Source organism: Ammospiza nelsoni, chromosome Z (assembly GCF_027579445.1).
Source record: "Ammospiza nelsoni isolate bAmmNel1 chromosome Z, bAmmNel1.pri, whole genome shotgun sequence".
Taxonomy (NCBI): Eukaryota; Metazoa; Chordata; class Aves; order Passeriformes; family Passerellidae; genus Ammospiza; species Ammospiza nelsoni.
Genome location: NC_080669.1, coordinates 6,392,120 through 6,415,358, shown reverse-complemented (window position 1 = coordinate 6,415,358; position 23,239 = coordinate 6,392,120). Strand labels below are relative to the sequence as shown.

Below are 23,239 nucleotides of genomic sequence, written 5' to 3'. Positions count from 1 at the left end.
AAGGACGCCTTCTCCTCTTGATGAACTGAGGATTGAGTATTCTAAAGGGCGGTGCTGGACCAAGAGTTGGTGATTTGGGAGATGTATTGTATTGGAAATTGGTGGGGGGAGGAGGAAAATGTTTTTGTAAGGTTTTAATTTTCCTTGTGTGTGTTTTTTTTTCTGTCCTTGTAATTTAGTTATTTTCTTGTAGCTTAGTTAATAAAGTTTTCTTTAATTCCAAGTAGGAGCTTGCTTTGCTTATTCCAGGTCACATCTCAGAGCAGACACCAAGGAGAGGGTATTTTCATAGGGGCACTGGCATTGTGCCAGTGTCAAGCCATGACACAAGCCAAACACACCTTTCCAAAATGGGAAAACAAGCAAACAAAGGCCCATGACCTCCAGAACTAGCACGTGTGTGCTTGGCCACGCCAAACACAACATTCCAAAATGGGAACACAAAAAACAAAGGTCCGTGACCTCCAGCACTACCACCTGTGCCCTTGCTCTTAGCGCTGCAGAAGCCCAGAGACAGAGATTCCATGAGCCAAGAAGCCACATGCTCTCCCAGAGGCAACAGCCCTATAGAGCCCCAACATCACAGGTCAAAGGCCAAGTTCTGCTGATGCTGCCTGCAGGAAATCCATAGCTCCTGGCAAGACACCAGCACTCAGCATCCTCAGCCAGCAACAGGAAGTGCTGGCTGCTGCAAAACTTGCACCTCTGCCTTGCTCTAAAGACAGCACAACCCACAGCTGGAACTTACAGGCTCAGAATATTCCGGCTCTGGCGTGACCAACGATGGAGTCTGGCGTTCATCCATCTCAATTTGCTCCTCTTGGGCTTCTTCTTCTTCAGGAGCAGCAGAAGCCAGGAGAGTGATGGCTGTCGGTTCTGTCAGCTGTTGCAAGAGAGAAGCATGAGGCACAGGCCATGACTTATCATTCAGAAACTCATTTCCTTCCAGATCTACCACCACATCTTCTAAGGAGAAATCGGAACACTTCGTAGCCACATAGCAGTTTTAAGTCACACAGGCTAAAAAAATAATGGGCTACCTAAAAAGAATTCTGGATGTATATAAGGTTGATATTGCTCCCTGACTGCTATCAGCAAGCAAGGTTGTCTCTCTAAACTAGAGCATTTAGGTCTTAAAAGCTCTGAAATGGAAAAGCAGGAAAGCAACACCAACATCTTTGCTACAGCTGCTGCACTAGTGAGATATTAAACTGGAACAGAATCTCATCCAGGCCTTAAAAAGAGTCAGAAACATTGTGCAGAAGCATCTTACTTGCTGGTAAAGGAGAAAACAAACAGGGCAAATCTCTCCCAGCAAGCGCGCAAGCCACAAATGCAAGTGTCACCCACTCCACTGTCTAAAGATCTTGGATGCTGTGAGGGCATGTTTAATAGGGAAACACCCTGTGTGGTGAACACTGTCATGTAGGGATTGATGGAAGTCTGCCTGATGGTCCCTCATGAGCCTCATATTGTCCAGGATAAAGCTCCCTCAGCACCTCCTCAATGGCCTTGTGCTGCACCCCCTTGCCCAGCTCCCCTGTCCTTCTCTGCACACACTGCAGCCCCTCCTTGACTTTCTGCTTCCCAGGGCCCACAAGTGCACACAGCACTCCAGCCGTGGCCACAGCGCTGCCCAGCACAGGGCCACGCTCACTGCCCTGCTCCTGCTGCCCCACTGCTGCTGGCACAGCCACCATGTCCTTGGCCTCCTTGGACACCTGGTCCCAGGCTGGCTCTTGTTCAGCTGATCTTCAACTGCATCCCTGGGGTCTTTTGACCACACAGCTCTCCTGCCACAGATTTGACCATTTGACTTCCAATACAGAATCCACCATTTCAAGATGTTCTTCTTGTTCTGAGCAACACATGACAGCAGTCAAGGACTTGCAGCTTCAACCCCACTCCGGGCTCCAAGGCAATGGCCAAACCTACAGACTTCATCACTAAATGCGTCAACACAAACTTCCCCCTTCTGCTTTCTTGGCTCACAAGGAGGCTTCATAACTTCTCAACTGTTTTCTTTGGTTAAACGGGATAAGAATGGCCCCCCAAAGCTTCATGGACCATCTCAAAAGCCCAAAGACAACTGGGCAATAAGACTTTGTAGAACTGAATAACTCAAGAAACCTGCAGACTAGTCTTAACAGCCAAACACATCATTACAAAAAGGGAAAATAAATAAACAAAATCCTGTGACATGCAGAACTACCATGTGTGCCCTCGGCCACAGCACTGCTGAAGCCCAGAGACAGAGCTTCCCTAAGCCAAGCAGCCACATGCTCTCCCAGGGGCACCAGCCCTTTGGGGCCTCAACATCACAGGTCAAAAGCCAAGTTTTGCTGACGCTGCCTGCAGGAAATCCCTAGCTCCTGGCAGCACTCCACCACTCAGCACCCTCAGCCAGAAACAGGAAGCACTGGTGGCTCTGAAACTTGCACCTCTGCCTTGCTCTAAAGACAGCACCACCCACAGCTGGCACTTACGGGCTCGGAATGTGCAGGCTCTGGTTTGGTCAATGATGGAGTCTGGCATTCATCCATCTCAATTTGCTCCTCTTGGTCTTCTTCTTCTACAGGAGCAGCAGGAGCCAGGGGAGAGACAGCCGTTGGTCCTGTCATCTGTGGCAAGAGAGAAGCATGAGGGACAGGCCTTCACGTAGCATTTAGAAACTCATTTATGATCAGATCTACCACAACATCTTTCAGGGTGAAATCAGAACATTTTTTAGCAACACAGAGATTCTAAACCCCAGCCACCAAATTAGAATGGGCCAATTCAACAGAACTCTAGATGGATTGAAGGTTGATATTCCTCCCTGACTGCCATCTGCAAGCAACACTCTCTCTGTAAAATGCAACACTTAGTTCCAGAAAGCTATTAAATGGACAAGTAAGAAAGTGAAAGCAACTCCTTTGCTACTGCAGCTGAATACGTGGAAAAATCTAACTGGATCACAATCTCATCCTGGGCTGCAAAAGGGTAGGAAATTTTGTGCCGAATCATCATTGCTTGATGGTAAAGGAGAAACTAAAAAGGGGCAAATGTCTCCTAGAAGACCAACAAGCCAACAAGGCACAAGATGGAAGTGTCACCCACTCCAGTGTATAAACCCATTGGTTGCAGTGAGAGAAGGTTTAGTAGTGAAACAGCCCTTGTGCTGAGCACTGTGTGGTAGTGACTGATGGAAGTCTGCCTGAAGGTCCGTCAGGACCCTCCCAGTGTCCAGACTAAAGCTCCCTCAGCACCTCCTCACTGGGCTTGTTCTCCTTCAGCCTTGCGCAGCTCCTGTGTCCTTCCCTGCACACACTGCAGCCCCTCAGGGACTTTCTGCTTCCCAGGGCCCACAACTGCACACAGCACTCCAGCTGTGGCCGCAGTGCTCCCCAGCACAGGGCCACGCTCACTGCCCTGCTCCTGCTGCCCCACTGCTGCTGACACAGGCTACCATGCCCTTGGCCTCCTTGGACACCTGGTCCCAGGCTGGCTCTTCATCAACAGATCTTCTATGGCTCTCATGGGGCCTTTTGACTCATGCAGCTCCCCAGCCACAGAGTTGCCCATTTACCTACTAATACAGCATTCAGCATTTCAAGATGGCCTTATCGTTTTCAGCAACACATGACAGCTGTCAAGGTCTTGCAGCTTCACCCCCAATCCAGCCTGCAAGGCACTTCCCAAAGCTACAGACTTCATCATTAAATGCAACAACAGAAACTTGCCCCTTCTGCTTTCTTGGCTCACAAGGAGGCTTCATAACTACTTACTTTCTTTCTTTGGCCACACAGGATAAGAATGGCCCCCCACAGCTTCACGGACAACACAACCATCTCCTTGCAGCTTGTCAAAAGAAAAAGTCACCTGGTACAAAAGACTTTGTAGAACTGAAGAAGAACTCAAGAAAACTCCACACCAGACTCACAAGCTAAACACACCATTCCAAAAATGGAAAACACAAAAAGACCAGTGACCAGGTGCCCACAGCCGCTGCGCTGCAGAAGCCATGAAATAGAGCATCCCTGAGCCAAGCAGCCAGATGCTCTCCCAGAGGCACCAGCCCTTTGAGGCCTCAACATCACACGTCAAAGGCCAAGTTCTGCTGTCGCTGCCTGCAGGAAATCCCTAGCTCCTGGCAGCACTCCAGCACTCAGCACCCTCAGCCAGCAACAGGAAGCACTGGCTGCTCTGAAACTTGCACCTCTGCCTTGCCCTAAAGACAGCACAACCCACAACTGGCACTTACAGGCTCAGGATATCCAGGCTCTGGTGTGGCCACTGATGGAGTCTGGCGTTCATCCACCTGAATTTGCTCCTCTTGGGCTTCTTCTTCAGGAGCAGAGAGAGCCACGGGAGAGACGGCTGTTGGTTCTGTCATCTGTGGCAAGAGAGAAGCATGAGGGACAGGCTGTCACCTGTCATTTAGAACCTGATTTCCTTTCAGATGTCTCACTGCAACTTCTAAGGGGAAATCAGAATATTTCATAGCGACATAGGGATTATAAATCCGACCGACGAATTTAAAATGGGCCAATTCAACAGAACTCTAGATGGATATGAGCTTGATATTCCTCCCTGGCTGCTATCTGCAAGCAACCTTGTTTCTGTAAAACGCAGCTTTCAGCTCTGGAGTGAAAAGTAGTAAAGCCACAGTAATGACTTTGCGACAGCAGCTGCAGTTGTGGAAACTTCAAACTGGATCAAAATCTCATCCAATAGCGCAAAATGGACATGAAACATTGTGCAGAAGCATCTTTGCTTGCTGGAAATAGAGAAAACTATCAGGGAAAACCTCTCCTAGCCAACCAACAAGCCAACAAGGCACAAGATGGAAGTGTCACCCACTCCAGTGTCTAAAGCACTTAAATGCAGTGAGGGGATGTATAGTAGAGAAATGACCAGTGTGGTGAGCACTGTGGTATAGGGATGGATGGAAGCCTGCCTGAAGATCCCTCCTATGCCTCCCATTGTCTAGGCTAACGCTCCCTCAGCACCTCCTCACTGGGCCTCTGCTCCACAAACTTGCCCCACTCCCCTGTCGTTCTGTGCACACACTGCAGCCCCTCCATGACTTACTACTTCCCAGGGGCCCACAGCTGCACACAGCACTCCAGCTGTGGCCGCAGCGCTGCCCAGCACAGGGCCACGCTCACTGCCCGGCTCCTGCTGCCTCACTGCTGCTGACACAGCCACCATGCCCTTGGCCTTCTTGGACACCTGGTCCCAGGCTGGCTCTTCTTCATCTGATCTTCTACCCCACCACTGTTGCCTACTGTCCCACACAGCTCCCCAGCCACAGATTTGACCATTTGACTTCAAATACAGCATCAGCCATTTCTAGGTGGCTTTCATGTTCTGAGCAACACCAGAAAGCAATCAAGGACTTGCAGCTTCACCCACACTCCAGGCACCAAATTAATTGCAAAGCTGCACACTTCATCACTAAATGCCTCAACAGAAACTTGCCCCTTCTGCTTTCTTGCCTCACCCGGAGGCTTCATAACTTCTCACTTTCTTTGTTTGGCCAGACAGGACAAGAATGGCGCCCCACAGTTTCATGGACAACAGAACCATTTCCTTGATGCTTATCAATAACCATAAGACATCTGGCCTAAAAGACTTTGTAGAACTGAAGAAGAACTCAAGAAAACTCCACACCAGACTCACAAGGTAAACATACCATTCCAAAAATGGAAAACAAAGAAACAAAGTTCTGTGACCTACAGCACTACCACATTTGCCCTTTCCCATAGTGCTTCAGAAGCCCAGAGATAGAGCTTCCCTGAGCCAAGCAGCCAGATGCTCTCCCACAGGCACCAGCCATTTGGGGCCTTAACATCACAGGTCAAAGGCCAAGTTCTGTTGTTGCTGCCTGAAGGAAATCCCGAGCTCCTGGCAGCACTCCAGCACTCAGCACCCTCAGCCAGCAACAGGAAGCCATGGCTGCTCTGAAACTTGCACCTCTGCCTTGCTCGCAAGACAGCACCATCCACAACTGGCACTTACAGGCTCAGGATATCCAGGCTCTCGTGTGACCAATGATGGAGTCTGGAGTTCATCCACCTAAATTTGCTCCTCTTGGGCTTCTTCTTCTTCAGGAGCAGCGGGAGCCTGGGGAGAGACGGCTGTTGGTTCTGTCACCTGTGGCAAAAGAGAAGCATGAGGCACAGACCATGACCTATCATTCAGAACCTCATTTCTTTTCAGATCTACCACCACATCTTCTCAGGAGAAATCAGAACACTTCATTGTGATATAGGGATTCTTACGCCCACTGACCAAATTTAAATGGGCCAATTCAACAGAGCTCTAGATGGATATGAGCTTGATATTCCTCTCTGGCTTCTGTCAGCAAGCAACATTACCTCTGTAAAACAGAATTTTAAGTTCTTGAAAGCTCTGAATTTGAAAAATCAGAAGGAGACCCCAACTCTTTGCTACGGCAGTGGAAGGCATGGAAAACTGTAACTGGATGACAATCTCATCCAGGGCTGGAAAAGGGTAGGAAACGTGGTGGAAAAGCATCTTAGCTTGCTGAAAAAGGAGAAAATGATCAGGGCAAACCTCTCCTGGCAAACCAATATGCCAACAAGCTAACAAGACACAAGGTGGTAGTGTCACCCATTCAAGTGTCTAAAGCACTTGAATTCAGTGAGTGGATGTTTGGCAGGGAAATGGCCCGTGTAGTGAAACAAAGTAAAACTTTTCCAGGATAGAAAGGCGTTTTAATTTAGGTGAGATGTACATTTTTGAGTTGAGTCTGTATTTAGAAATCGTAGTTATTTAGTCAGACTGCAAGCCTTACTCAGTGAAATTACTTCAGCAAAGGACAGACATGAAGGAGGGAGACAGATTATGATAGAGACAGGGACTGCTGTAAGGGCAAGTCAACATGACCTCAGAATTTTTTCTGATTAAAAGGAACTAATGGTAAAAGTCACACGAAACCCATAAAAATGAATATGTATGAACCTATTGTGAAACTGTATGCATATGTATTTGAGAGAGATAAAGAGAGACCTGAAGTTCTCAGAGGCATGCATGCCTTTTTTGAGGAGAGTAATCTCTGCATGTGTCCAGCGCTGTAATAAACACACCGAGCTTTATAACTTTCACACAGTTGTGAGGTTTTCTTGTTTTCTCCGCAAAACATTATGGCAAGCCAAGCCAGGAATTCTCTGTCCCCACAGTGGCAGGGGGGATAGACGGACCTCCAAGGCGCATCCTAGGATTTTTTCCTGGAGGGGCTCTTCTCATCTCGACTTGCCTCCTGCGGGGACAGACAAGGACCTGCTGGCTGCGGAGGAGAATACGGTATGTACTGAGGGGCCCCCCGGGGGAAAAGAGAGCTAGGGAGTAAATCACTCAGAGACTCAGAGACGTCTGGGTGCAGCTGGTGGAGCAGCTATATTAGAGATGGAGTTCATCGTTCTGATAGGGCAGAACCGCTAGTGACCCTGGGGGTGGGTTGAGCGGACCTGTGTATGTGTGTATTGGGGGTTCATCGTTCTGATGGGGCAGAACCGCTGAACCCGTGTGTGTTTTGTTTGTGTGTGTGTGTGTGGTGTCCGGACACTGTGTCGTTGTATGGTTAATGCATTGTGTGATCTTTGCACTGTGTTTGTAATCCTGCAGGTGTCTAAGTGTATGGTGTATAAAAGAGAGTAGATCTACAGGAATCTACAGTGCGGGGGGGTGAGTACTACCCGTGTTTGAAGCAGCCGAGTGAGGCCTGAGGTGTGCCGGCTGCAGCAGGCTGTGGGGGCAGGGAGAGAAGTGCCCTGCAGAGAAGAGAGTGAAGGAACGTCAGTGATGGTTTTAAAAGTAGTGATTTGTGTAGATTTGGTACATGTTAACCATGAGTACGAGCTCAGAGAGTTCCTTTGCCCTGGATGTTTGGACTTGATCTTCAGACTGTGTACTGTTATTTTGATAGTGTCCAGGAAAAACTGATGTGAGTAAATGCTGAATTATGGTATGTTGTGTTGTGTTTAGAAAAGTAGGCACTTTGAGAGATATGCCCTTTCCCAGTGATATTGTGTGGTGATTTTCTTCCACTGCATTCTGGTAATTTGATTCTCAGATTGCATAGTAGTGTTTGTGGAGATTTTAAGATTTTGTTTGCAACAAGAGTAGCATTTTACACAGAAGGACTATGGTATGGTGATTTATGCTTAACTACGATAAAGCGAATTAAAGGAATTCCAAGAATTCTCCCCCTCACAGCAATTCAAGCCGTGGCTCTAGTGAATTTTAGATAAAAGGGGGGGGTGGTGCATGTGTGTCTGTGTCTGTGGGCATATCAGAGTTTCGGCTGGGACAAGCACAGCCTTTTTGCAAGGCAGTAAGTAGACACAGTGCTTAATTAGATTGTTCAAGAAGAGAACTAGAAAAGACTGATATTTTGTAAAACAGAGTTTAGATAGAAGAGATGAATGAGTTTATGAGACTTCAGCTGGTACGATAGTAGGTCTGGACTGGGAACGGCCTGCTGTAAGGATTTAGAGTTCTCCGTAATAAACGGAATAGCCTGCCTTTGTGGACAATTCCTCAGGGCCTTTGGTGCATCAAGACACTGGCACGCTGCGTGGGTATTATAGTAGTGCGGTGTTTGTGAGAAAATGCTGGTATTGCTGTTCTAATAAGCATCAGGGCACATGCCCCGAGTGTAAATTAAAGGTTTCTGATCAAGCTGATTCAGAACCTAAGATCTTAAGGCTCGTGTGTGGGAAATCACATCTGATACCTGCCAGCTAGAGCTGTGTAGGTGTGTGTAGGTGGAAGACTGAGAAACTACTGTGAAGGTCTGTGAAAAGGGGTTTGGGTGGAAACGAGATAGGACAAGGAGAAAGATATAATGAGAACTGACCAGAGCAAAGAGGTTCCTAAATTAGCCCCTTTTAGAGGGGCTCACTAAGAGAAGGCTGCCAGTAGGAGCAGGTCAGAAAATAAAAAGATTTATAATACTTCATTGCAGTTAGTACTGTTTTAAAATAGGAAGATAAATGGGATGGGGTTTTTGTATGCTGATATGTCTTTTTGTTTTAAGAAACCACCCAGAATGGCAAAGACCCTTTGAGATCAGACTGCCCTCTGGTCTTGGCCCTTGAAAAGGAAAACAAGGCAAAGAGAAAGCAAATCAAACGGTGTTGTTCAGCATACAGCATAAGATAGCAATGTATGAAGTCAAGCAAAGATTATCATGTTGAAATGCAAAGCAATCACAGTTTGAAAAATGAGTACATATGGTTTGTTAAAGGCTCCTCCCAAGGTAAGGGAGGAAGGATAAAGATGACCTCCCCTAAAGGGTAGAATTTTAGTCAACACAAGGGCCATATATTCAGTTTTAAATAAGGTTTTGGTACCCGTGGAGAATGTTTATGTTGTTGTGTGGGGAACAACTGAACAACTGGCCAGTCTGAGAAGGCATACTTTTGCAAACCTTTAAAGTAACATGTGTACTATGTGTACTTAGAAACTTTTGTACAATTTGCTAAACATTCTCAAATGGGAATGGTTACTCTGGAGGCAAATGATACAAAGATGTTAGGCTTAACATTAACAGACACTGACATTTAGAAAGACATTAGTAAGGAGATATTAGAATAAGTAAATACGTGTTTTCGAGGGTATGGGCCTCTGCTGTACCAGGGAGAGTCAAAAACGCCCCCCATGGTAATCAAGCTTAAGGAAAGAACACAACCAGGGAGAATTGAGTAGCACCCTCAAAAGGAAGATAGAGAAGGAATCAGCCCAATAATTGATAGTACTGGATTGAGGGCTGCCAATAAGGTAACACAAAATTTATACCCTGTGGTAACAAAACCATATACTTTACTAACTTGTTTAAAGCAAATCCATATACTTTACTAACTTGTTTAACACCTGAGCTAACCTGGTTCACTCTTTTAGGCCTAAGAGATGCCTTCTTTTGCCTCCCTATTCACAAAGCCAGCCAGAAAATTTTTGCATTCAAACCCAGCTCACATAGTCCATGTGCCTGAAGGCTTCAAAAATTGCCCACTCTGACTGGAGAACAGCTTGCAAAGACCCAGAGTCCCGGGAAGCTCCACAAGAGGAAAGGAGGCTGTTGCAGTACGTGGATGATCTTCTAGTAGCCACTCGGACAAGGGAAGCCTGGACATTAAGCCTTTTGAATTTCCTAGGACTCCAAGGATACAGAGTCCCAAAGAAAAAGGCACAGGTAGTGAAACAGAAGGTAATCTACCTGGGGTAAGAAGTGAGTGCTGAGCAGCAGAAGGCAGGGAAGCCATATGCCAAACCCCGAAACCCCAGACAACGAAGGAACTCCGAACCCTCTTAGGCATGGCAGGGTGGTGCCATCTGTGGGTTTATAATTATGGACTGCTCGTCAGACCCCTCTATGCTCTTATTGCCAATGGAAACAGAGATCTCCAGTGGACAAAAGGAGCCACATGGGCCTTTCACCAGCTAAAGGGTGTCCTCATGTCGGCTCCAGCTTTGAAACTTCCATATGTAAATAAACCATTCTTTCTATTTTTCCACACAAGGAATTACCCTGGGAATATTGGCTCAGGACTTGGGTCCATACTGAAAGGCAGTGCTTACTTCTCTAAGCAACTAGATGCAACAGCCAAAGGATGGCCAGGTTGCCTCAGAGGTGTAGCAGCAGCTGTGCTGAATATTCAAGAGGCACCCAAGTCTACCCTAGGACAAAAATGACTGTGCTAGTGTCCCACACAGTGTCCACAGTACTGGAAGTAAAGGGTGGCCACTGGCTCTCACCATAGAGGTTTCTGAAATACCAGGCCATCATGGTAGAGCAAGGTGATGTAGAGATAGTGGTGACTAATATTGTCAACCCAGCTTCTTTTCTCAGTGGAAATCAAGAAGGAGCAGTACACCATGATTGCCTAGAGACCATTGAAGCTACCTACTCCAGCCGCCCAGACTTAAAGGACACTCCTTTGGACAACGCAGAGACCTGGTTCACTGACAGAAGCAGCTACATTGCCAGTAGAAAGCGACATTGCAAAGTACACAGTGACTACCTGCAGAGAGGTAATAGAGTCTGGACCCTTACCAACAGGGACCTCTGCGCAGAAGGCTGAGATAAATGCATTGAGCCATGCCTCAGAAACAGCAAAAGGCATTCAGAGTTGTGCATGCACATGGAGCCATCTGGAAGGAGAGGGGACTGCTGACCTCACAGGGAAAGAAGAGAAAATCTGGCTGCTGGAAGCAGTTCAGCTACCTGAAAAAGCATGTTAAGGCACACCAGAGAGTGAGCTTTAAATTGGAGGAAAGGACTGACCTGGTGGATGGAGAGGCAAAGAAAGCAGCAAAGGGTGAAGTACAGATTTTCCTCGAAGGTAAGCCATAATATAATAATACTAATCAAAAGAGATGTACAACTACAAGGGGTGGGCTACCATTGAAAGAGAGCTTCCCATTTTCGTGGTTACTAGTGAAGGAAGAGCACTAGAAAACACTCTAGGGCCTAACTACTTAAAAGCTTTTTATAGAGTGTGGCTCCTTTCCCAAAATGACCAAGGCTGCCAGTGATACAGAGTGCATTGAAATGAAGTGTTGACTTTGAAGCAGTAATTTCCACAGGCTTTCTAGAACATACATCTGATTGAAAGCATTTATTGTTGTCAGGAATTTATATGCCACTATCACTCAGGTGAGCCGACAATGTGATCCTTGCCTCCAGACTAACCCCAAAATACCCCCGGGCTGAAACTCAGTCAGATCGGGAGAGGCCATGGGCCTGCACAGCAGTGGCAAATTAACTTTTCAGAACTCCCAAGGAAAGGGGGGTATCGGTATTTACTGGTATTGATAGATACATTTTCAGTGTGGCCAGAAACATTCCCCACCAGAACTGTCAAAGCTCAGGAGGTGACCAGAGTATTATTACAAGACGCTTCAGAGTTCCACCTGGGTATAGATTAGGAACTTCATATTCCATACCGCCCCAATCAAATAGCCAGGTAGAGAAAATTAATCATTTGATTAAGCAGCAGATTGTAAGACTGGGGCAAGAAGTTAATCTACCCTGGCCCCAAGCTCTTCCACTAGCAAATTCGAACTAAAACTTTGAGCTAAAGGAATGCTGAATCCTTTTGAAATGCCTTATAGAAGACCATATAGAATACAAAGGGAATGTCCACCCACTTTAGGGTGATAACACTGGCCACCTACATGGTGGCTTTAAGCAAACAGCTCAGAGAAATTGAGAAACATGTGGCTGTAACTCAGAGCAGGGAGTTAGATAGCCTGGGGATGATGTATATGTTAAGTCTCTTACAGAGAAGACTTTGGAACCACAGTGGGAGAGACTGTTCCAAGTGCTTCTCACCACCTTCACTGCAATCAGAATCAAGGAGCAGAATGCCTGGATCCATCACTCTCGGATGAAGAAGGCCCAGAAGCCCCTTGAGGAGTGACAGCAGTAGACAATGAACTGAGACTAAAACTTACTCGGGCAAAATGAGTATATTGCGGTCAGGAGTAGTTCATACTTGGGTTCACAGAATTGTTGTATATGTAATTATAACTGAAGTTTTAGAACTAGAGAGCACCTCTATCCATAGCAATGCTGAATGGCCTTGGTCCCAGGCATTTAATCAGTATACTGGATCCATGGGAGAACCTTCTGAGATAAAAGATTTAAACCTATCCACTATAGTAATTCACGGGGATCAGGTATATGAGGAGCAGGAATGGCAGGAACAGAAACTGTGGACACTTCAAGGGATCAGAGGAGAAGGAATCAAGGTAGGGTGCTGGATGATAAATGGGACGGCTTATGAGAGACCAGATGAAATTAGTGTTGTAACCTCTCCTGGTGTTTACGAACACCAGGAAGTTTGTGATAACCTAAGTGAATCAGACTGTTGGTGTAATTTCACCTTGATACAGCCTGTAGAAGTGACTTGCCTTTGGGCTCAGGATGCCATCAGACTTGCATTTAAATTCAAAGTAGACACTGCACTTTTTACCACAGCAGGACCTTATACAACCCATACTAAGACTCAAATAGTTCAGACTCAACCCAAACTTGAACCTGAGGTGTATGAAATAGGCCCCTATATAGTGAGGAATGTGGGTGAACAACAATTATTATTCAATCCAGAATGGTCTATCAAACGTGTAGAGTTGATGATGCAAATTAACATCTCAAAAATCCAACCAGCCTGCTCCTCCTTCCTAAAAACATCCTTCGAGGGCTGGACAACGTGGTCACAAAGACAGGCATATCTCAGGAGCAGAATAAGAAAGGATCTAACTGGCACATTAGGGACAGGATTAGGAGTTTTAAATGGAATTGATTCAGAAATACTGATGAATAAACTGGCCACTGCAGCAGTAGCCTAACAAAATTGAAGTAGCCTTTACAGTCATCTCTATTGGCATTAGAAACTAGCCAGTGGCAGATTTCAAAAGTACTGCCAAAGTGGGAAATGGCCGGGGACCAAGACCACAAGTTAATAGTAGAAGCACTTAGTACAGTTCAAGTTAATGTGTCTTTAGCTTTCAGTTGTATACAAGCACAGTTATGGATGCAGGCAACAGCAGCTCTGATCATACGGGAAGGGAGTGAAGGTAATTTTCCAGTTGAAATTCATAAAATTGTGTGGGATAATGCAACTGATTTTGAAAGGAAGTTTCAGTCCTGGTAGACTATGGTGAATTGCACCTATCATCCTGCTTCTAATGTGGCCACTGCCTTTGTGCTTACCATATGTAATGCCACTGTTTATGTTATCCATCCTATCATTGCACTAGGAATAAACCATGAAAAAACAATACTCTATCCTTCAGAACATAGAGTGTGGGCACGAAAGATGAATGGAAAGTGGCAGACAGTAAACTTAGAGTCCTGCATTACTAGAGAAGAAAAGGGATTCATTTGTGAAAGCAATACTATTAATGCCCAAGATGTGTGTCTAGACACTGAACAGAGTATTTGCCACTTTGAAATTCATCCAATCACTGACCAGAAAACTGTGCTTGTATATACTGGAAAAGGGTGTGTGTGCCTGAGAACTGCCTGTGCTGCTGTAAAAATTGATAGCAATAATGTTATTCTGTCTAGTAGAAATCATTCTAATTTCTGTATTTGTAATTATGTTAAGATTATCAGGTGTGATTTTCCATACTTGGCCCCAGTGACATCCCACCAGCTGGTTAAAACCAATTATACAATGTATCACAGACTATCACCTACCTCTATTGGGATGGACCTATGGAACTTACATTAGTAAAACAGTGAATTAAGCACCAAGACCTACTAAAGACCTTGAAGAAAAACTCAAGGAAGCAGAGAGAACTGTCCAGTGTGATACAAAAAGAAATAACTAGAATTCTGCAAAGAATAGAACAAAGTGCAGGTCATCACTGGTGGGATGTGATCTTTGGGTGGTCACTCACTGCAAATGGAATCTTTAATAAGTTGTGTCATCCCATTGTAGCTTTGTTAATATAAGAAAGAAAAAGTTTTAAGATTATCCATTATCAAACGTACTGGTAAAGAACTAAAAAACACTTGTTGTCAAAGGAATTTGTACGAAGTAAAAGAATTCACTTCGTCCTTTTAGGAAAGGGGGGAATGAAGTAAAGTAAAAATGTTCCAGGATAGCAATCCATTTTAATATAGGTGAAATCTACATTTTTGAGTTGAGTCTGTGGCAAGAAATTGTATTTATTTAGCCAGACTGCAAGGCCTAAGCTCAGTGATGTTACTTCAGTTAACGACAGAGATAAAGGGAGGAGACAGAAGATGATAGAGAGAGACAGGGACTGCTGTAAGGGCAAGTCAACATGACCTCAGAATTTTTTCTGATTAAAAGGAACTAATGGTAAAAGTCACACGAAACCCATAAAAATGAATATGTATGAACCTATTGTGAAACTGTATGCATATGCATTTGAGAGAGAGATAAAAAGAGACCTGAAGTTCTCAGAGGCACACATGACTTTTCTGAGGAGAGCTATCTCCGCATGTGTCCAGCGCTGTAATAAACACACCAAGCTTTATAACTTTTACAAAGTTGTGAGGATTTCTTCTTTTCTCCGCAAAACAATGATGAGCACTGTTGTGTAGGGATTAATAGAAGTCTGCCTGAAAGTTCCTCATAAACCTCCCATTGTCCAGACTAAAGCTTCCCCAGCACCTCCTCACTGGCCTTATGCTCCACACCCTTGCCCTGCTCCCCTGTACTTCTGTGCACACACTGCAGCCCCTCCATGACTTACTACTTCCCAGGGGCCCACAGCTGCACACAGCACTCCAGCTGTGGCCGCAGCAATGCCCAGCACAGGGCCACGCTCACTGCCCTGCTCCTGCTGCCTCACTGCTGCTGACACAGGCCACCATGCCCTTGGCCTCCTTGGACACCTTGTCCCAGGCTGGCTCATCTTCATCTGATCTTCTACCGCACCACTGCGGCCTACAGTCCCATCCAGCTCCCCAGCCACAGATTTGACCATTTGACTTCAAATACAGCATCAGCCATTTCTAGATGGCTGTCATGTTCTGAGCAACACCAGAAAGCAGTCAAGGGCTAGCAGCTTCATCCGCACTCCAGGCCCCAAATTAATTGCCAAAGCTGCTGACTTCCTCACTAAATGCCTCAAAAGAAACTTGCCCCTTCTGCTTTCTTGCCTCACTCGGAGGCTTCATAACTAGTCACTTTCTTTCTTTGGAAACACAGGATAAGAATAGAACCTACAGCTTCACAGAAAACACAACCATTTCCTTGAGGCTTATCAAAAAACAAAAGAAATCTGGCCCAAAAAACTTTGTAGAACTGAAGAATTACTCAAGAATTATTGCAGAGCAGCCTCAAAAGCCAAACACAACATTCCGAAAAGGGAAAACAAAGAAACAAAGGTCCGTGACCTCCAGCACTACCACGTGTGCCCTCGGCCATAGCACCGCTGAAGCCCAGAGACAGAGCTTCCCTGAGCCAAGCAGCCACATGCTCTCCCAGAGGCAAAAGCCTTTGGGGCCTTAACATCACAGGCCAAGTTCTGCTGTTGCTGCCTGCAGGAAATCCCTAGCTCCTGGCAGAACGCCAGCACTCAGCATCCTCAGCCAGCAACAGGAAGCACTGGCTGCTCCAAAACTTGCGCCTCTGCCTTGCACCAAACAGAGCACAACGCACACTGGCTCTTACAGGCTCAGGATATCCAGACTCTGGTGTGGGCAATGTTGGAGTCTGGCCTTCATCCATCTCAATTTGCTCCTCTTGGACTTCTTCTTCAGGAGCAGCGGGAGCCACGGGAGAGACAGCCGTTGGTTCTTTAAGCTGTGGCAAGAGAGAAGCATGAGGCACAGGCCATGACCTATTATTCAGCACCTCATTTCTTTTCAGAACTACCACCACATTTTCTACGGAGAAATCAGAACACTTCATAATGATATAGGGATTCTTACGCCCACTGACTAAATTAAAATGGGCCAACTCAATACAACTCTAGATGGATATAGGGTTGATATGCCTCCATGGTGGCTATCGGCAAACAATGTTGCATCTGTAAAACAGCGGTTTTAGTTCTTAATAGCTCTAAATGGAAAAAGTAGGAAGGAGACACCAACTCCTTCACTAGTCCTCTAGAAACCTCTTCTAGAAAACGAACAAGCCAAAAAGGCACAAGATGGAACGTCACCCACTCCACTGTGTAAACCCCTTGGTTGCAGTGACAGCAGGTTTAGTAGGGAAACAGCCCTTGAGCTGAGCACTGTGTTATAGTGATTGATGGAAGTCTGCCTGAAGGTCCGTCAGGACCCTGCCATTGTCCAGACTAAAGCTCCCTCAGCACATTTTCACTGGGCTTGTGCTCCATTCCCTTGCCCAGCTCCCGTGTCTTTTTGTGAAATCACAGCAGCCCGTCCAATAGTTTCTGCTTTTCAGAAGCCATAAAGTGCACACAGCACTCCAGCTGTGGCCACAGCGCTGCCCAGCACAGGGCCACGCTCACTGCCCTGCTCCTGCTGCCCCACTGCTGCTGACACAGGCCACCATGCCCTTGGCCTCCTTGGACACCTTGTCTAGGCCTGGCTCTTCTTCTGCTGATCTTCTATGGCGCTCATGGGGCCTTTTGACTCATGCAGCTCCCCAGCCACAGAGTTGCCCATTTGCCTTCAAATACAGCATTTAGCATTTCAAGATGGCCTTCTTGTTTTCAGCAACACATGACAGCAGTCAAGGACTTGCAGCTTCACCCCCAATCCAGCCTGCAAGGCACTTCCCAAAGCTACAGACTTCATCACTAAATGCAACAACAGAAACTTGCCCCTTCTGCTTTCTTGGCTCACAAGGAGGCTTCATAACTACTTACTTTCTTTCTTTGGCCACACAGGATAAGAATGGCCCCCCACAGCTTCACAGACAACACAACCATCTCCTTGCAGCTTGTCAAAAGCTAAAAGTCACCTGGTACAAAAGACTTTGTAGAACTGAAGAAGAACTCAAGAAAACTCCACACCAGACTCACAAGCTAAACACACTGTTCCAAAAACGGAAAACAAACAAAGACCAGTGACCTACAGCATTACAACTTGTGCCCACAGCCACTGCAATGCAGAAGCCATGAAATAGAGCTTCCCTGAGCCAAGCAGCCAGATGCTCTCCCAGGGGCACCAGCTCTTTAGGGCCTCAACATCACAGGTCAAATGCCAAGTACTGCTGACGCTGCCGGCAAGAAATCCCTAGCTCCTGGCAGGACTCCAGCACTCAGCACCCTCAGCCAGCAACAGGAAGCGGTGGCTGCTCTGAAACTTGCACTTCTGCCTTGCACTCAAGACTTGATGTCACTTACAGGCTCAGGATATCCAGGCTCTGTCGAGGCAAGTGAGGGAGTCTGGCCTTCATCCATCTCAACTTGCTCCTCTTGGGCTTCTTCTCCAGCAGCAGAGGGAGCCAGGGGAGAGATGGCTGTTGGTTCTGTCATATGTGGCAAGAAAGAAGCATGAGGCCATGACCTATCATTCAGAACCTCATTTCTTTTCAGATCTACCACCACATCCTCTAAGGAGAAATCAGAAATATTCGTAGCGACATAGGCATTCTAATTCCCACTGACCACTTTATATTGGGCCAGTTCAAAAGAACCCTAGATGGATAAAGGGTTGATATTCCTCCCTGGCTGCTATCAACAAGCAATGTTTTCTCTGTACAATGCAGTTTTCAGTTTTTGAAAGCTGTGAATTCGAAAAGTAGGAATGTGTTAACAACACCTTTGCTACTCCTGCTGCAGACATGAAAAATTCAAACTGAATCACAGTTTCATCCAGGGCTGGAAAAGGGTAGGAAACAATGTGCAGAAGCATCTTAGCTTTCTGGAAAAGGAGAAAATGAACAGAGCAAACCTCTCCTAGCAAACCAACAAACCAACAAGCCCAACAAGACAACAAGGCACAAGACTGAAGTGTCACCCATTCCAGCGTGTAAACGACATAGATTCAGGGAGGGGATATTTGGTAGGGAAACGGTCCTTGCGGTGAGCGCTGTTATGTAGGGATTGATGGATGTCTGTCTGAAAATTCCTCCTATGCCTCCCATTGTCCAGACTAAAACTCCTCAGCACCTCCTCACTGGACTTGTGCTCCACCCCTTGCCCAGCTCCCCTGTCCTTCTGTGCACACGCTGCAGCCCCTCAGGGACTTTCTGCTTCCCAGGGCCCACAACTGCACACAGCACTCCAGCTGTGGCCGCAGTGCTCCCCAGCACAGGGCCACGCTCACTGCCCTGCTCCTGCTGCCCCACTGCTGCTGGCACAGGCCACCATGCCCTTGGCCTTCTTGGACACCTGGTCCCAGGCTGGCTCTTGTTCAGCTGATCTTCTACCCCCCCTGGGGCATATTAATTCACGCAGCTCCTCAGCCACAGCTTTTCCCAGTTGACTTTTAATAAGACATCAACCATTAGTAGGTGGCCTTCCTCTTCTAAGCAAAAGACAAAGCAGTCAAGGACTTGCAGTTTCATCCCCACTCCAGCTTCCAAGGCACTTGCCAAAGCTGTAGAATTCATCACTAAATGCAACAACCAAAACTTGCCCCTTCAAAATTTTTGCCTCACCAGGTGGCTCCATTCCTGCTCACTTTCTTTCTTTGGCAACTCGGGGTAATAATGGCTCCCCCAGAGCTTCAAGGACAAAAGACCAATTCATTGCGCCTTATCAAAAGCCAAAGAACAGCTGGGCCAAAAAGACTTTGTAGAACTGAAGAAGAACTCCAGAAAAATCCAGACCAGTTTCACATGCCATCGGCCATAGTGCAGCACAAGCCAACAGACAGAGTTTCCATGAGCCAAGCAGCCAGGTGCTCTCCCTGGGGCACCAGCCCATTGGAGCCTGAACATCACAGGTCAAAGGCCAAGTTCTGCTGATGCTGCCTGAAGGAAATCCCTAGCTCCTGGCAGCACTCCAGCACTCAGCATGCCCAGTCAGCAACAGAAAGTGCTGGCTCCTCTGAAACTTGCACCTCTGCCTTGCTCGCAAGACAGCACAACCCACAATTGGCACTCACAGGTTCAGGATATCCAGGTTCTGCTGTGGGCAATGATGGAGTGTGGCCTTCATCCACCTCAATTTGCTCCTCTTGGGCTTCTTCTCCAGGAGCAGCGGGAGCCAGAGGAGTGATGGCTGTTGGTTCTGTCACCTGTGGCAAGAGAGAAGCATGAGGCACAGGCCATGACCTATCATTCAGAACCTCATTTCTTTTCAGGTCTACCACCACATCTTCTAAGAAGATACCAGAACACTTCATAGAGATATCGGGATTCTTACACCCACTGGCCAAATTTAAATCGGCCAATTCAACAGAACTCTAGATGGATATAGGGTTGATATTCCTCCATGGTGGCTATCAGCAAGCAATGTTGCCTCTGTAAAACAGAATTTTAAGTTCTGGAAAGCTCTAATTTGGAAAAGTAGGAAGGAGACGCCAACTTTTTGCTACTGCAGCGAAAGACATGGAAAACTGTAACTGGATGACAATCTCATCCAGGGCTGGAAACGGGTAGGAAACCTGGTGGAAAAGCATGTTAGCTTGCTGGAAAAAGCAAAAATGATCAGGGCAAACCTCTCCTAGCAAACCAACAAGCCAGCACGCCAACAAGGCACAAGATGGAAGTGTCACCCATTCAAGTGTCTAAAGCACTTGAATTCAGTGAGTGGATGTTTGGCAGGGAAATGGCCCGTGTGATGAGCACTATTATGAGGGAAATGATGGAAGTCTGCCTGAAAGTCCCTCATGAATCTCCCATTGTCAAGGCTAAAGATCGCTCAGCACCTCCTCTATGGGCGTGTGGTCCATTCCCTTGCCCAGCTCCCCTGTCCTTCTCTGCACACACTGCAGCCCCTCCATGACTTTCTGCTTCCCAGGGGCCCACAAGTGCACACAGCACTCCAGCTGTGGCTGCAGTGCTGCCGAGCGCAGGGCCTTGCTCGCTGCCCTCATCCCGCTGCCCCACTGCTGCAGACACAGATCACCATGCCCCTGGCCTTCTTGGACACCTGGTCCAGGACTGGCTCTTTTTAAACTGATCTTCTATGGCGCTCATGGGGCCTTTTGTCTCATGCAGCTTCCGAGCCAGAGAGTTGACTATTTCCTTCAAATACAGCATTAAGCATTTCAAGATGGCCTTCTTGTTTTCAGCAACACATGACAGCGGTCAAGACTTTGAGCTTCACACTTAGTCCAGGCCCCAAGTCACTTGCCAAAGCTGCAGTCTTCATCACTAAATGCATAACAGAAACTTGCCCCTTCTTCTTTCTTGCCTCACCCGGAGGCTTCATAACTAGTCACTTTGTTTGCCAGACAGGACAAGAATGGCCACCCACAGCTCCATGAACAACAGAACCATCTCCTTGTACCATATCAAAAGCCAAAAGACAGTTGATGGAAAAGACTTTGTAGATGTGAAGAATAACTCAAGAAATCTCCAGTCCAGTTACACATGCCATTGGCCATAGCAAAGTACAAGCCCAGAGATAGAGCTTCCTTGAGCCAAGCAGCCACATGCTCTCCCAGAGACAACAACCCTTTGGGGCCTCAACATCACAGGTCAAAAGCCAAGTTCTGCTGATGCTGCTTGCAGGAAATCCTGAGCTCCTGGCAGCACACCAGAACTCAGCATCCTCAGCCGGCAATACGAAGCACTGGCTGTTCTGAAATTTGCACCTCTGCCTTCCTCATTCAGAACCTCATTTCTTTTCATATCTACCACCACATCTTCTAAGGAGAAATCAGAACACTTCGTAGTAATATAGGGATTCTTACGCCCACTGACCAAATTTAAATGGGCCAATTCAACAAAACTCTAGATGGATAGAAGGTTGATATTTCTCCCTGACTGCTATCAGAAAGAAACTTTGCATCCGTAAAACAGAGCTTTTAGTTCTTAGTAGCTCTGAGTTGGAAAAGTAGGAAGGACACACCAACACCTTTACTGCTGCTGATGCAGATAAGGAAAACTCTAATTCGAGAGCATTCGCGTCCAGTGCTCAAAAGGGCGGGAAGTGTGAGGAAGCATCTTGGCTTGCTGGAAAAGGAGAAAATGAACAGGGCGTTTCTCACCTAGAAAACCAACAAGCCAACACGGCACAAGATGGAAGTCCCACCCACTCCAGTGTGTAAAGCCCTTGGTTGCAGTGAGAGCAGGTTTAATAGGGAAAGAGCCTTTGTGCTGGGCAGTGCGTTGTAGCGATCGGTGAAAGTCTGCCTGAAGGTCCGTCAGGACACTCCCTTTGTCCAGACTAAAACTCCCTCAGCACCTTGTCACTGGGCTTGTGCTCCATTCCCTTGCCGAGCTCCCCTGTCTTTCTCTGCACACGCTGCAGCCCCTCCATGACTTTCTGCTTCCCAGGGGCCCACAACTGCACACAGCACTCCAGCTGTGGCCGCAGTGCTCCCCAGCACAGGGCCACGCTCACTGCCCTGCTCCTGCTGCCCCACTGCTGCTGACACAGGCCACCATGCCCTTGGCCTCCTTGGACACCTTGTCTAGTCCTGGCTCTTCTTCTGCTGATCTTCTATGGCGCTCATGGGGCCTTTTGACTCATGCAGCTCCCCAGCCACAGAGTTGCCCATTTGCCTTCAAATACAGCATTTAGCATTTCAAGATGGCCTTCTTGTTTTCAGCAACACATGACAGCAGTCAAGGTCTTGCAGCTTCACCCCCAATCCAGCCTGCAAGGCACTTCCCAAAGCTACAGACTTCATCACTAAATGCAACAACAGAAACTTGCCCCTTCTGCTTTCTTGGCTCACAAGGAGGCTTCATAACTACTTTCTTTCTTTCTTTGGCCACACAGGATAAGAATGGCCCCCCACAGCTTCACAGACAACACAACCATCTCCTTGCAGCTTGTCAAAAGCTAAAAGTCACCTGGTACAAAAGACTTTGTAGAACTGAAGAAGAACTCAAGAAAACTCCACACCAGACTCACAAGCTAAACACACCGTTCCAAAAACGGAAAACAAACAAACAAAGACCCGTGACCTACAGCATTACAACTTGTGCCCACAGCCACTGCAATGCAGAAGCCATGAAATAGAGCTTCCCTGAGCCAAGCAGCCTGATGCTCTCCCAGGGGCACCAGCTCTTTAGGGCTTTAACATCACAGGTCAAAGGCCAAGCTGTGCGGATGCTGCCTGTGCTGACGCTGCCGGCAAGAAATCCCTAGCTCCTGGCAGGACTCCAGCACTCAGCACCCTCAGCCAGCAACAGGAAGCGGTGGCTGCTCTGAAACTTGCACCTCTGCCTTGCACTCAAGGCTAGCTGTATCTTACAGGCTCAGGATATCCAGGCTCTGGTGTGACCAATGATGGAGTCTGGCGTTCATCCACCTCAATTTGCTCCTCTTGGGCTTCTTCTCCAGCAGCAGAGGGAGCCAGGGGAGAGATGGCTGTTGGTTCTGTCATCTGTGACAAGAGAGAAGCATGAGGGACAGGCTGTCACCTGTCATTTAGAACCTTATTTCTTTTTAGATATCCCACCACATCTTCTAAGGATTAATCAGAACATATCACAGCGACATAGGGATTCTGAATGCCAGTGAACAATTTAAAATGGGCCAATTCAACAGTACTCTAGATGGATATGAGCTTGATATTCCTCCCTGGCTGCTATCTGCAAGCAACCTTGTTTTTGTAAATCGCAGCTTTCAGCTCTGGAGTGAAAAGTAGGAAAGCGACAGTAATGAATTTGCAACTGCAGCTGACAACGTGGAAATTTCAAACTGG

General features: G+C 47.0%; 1 pseudogene; it reads right to left on the bottom strand.

Moving 5' to 3' along the window:
• Window positions 1-23,239, bottom strand: part of LOC132086438 (serine/threonine-protein kinase PAK 3-like) — a 52,401-nt pseudogene that overhangs the window by 13,710 nt on the left and 15,452 nt on the right.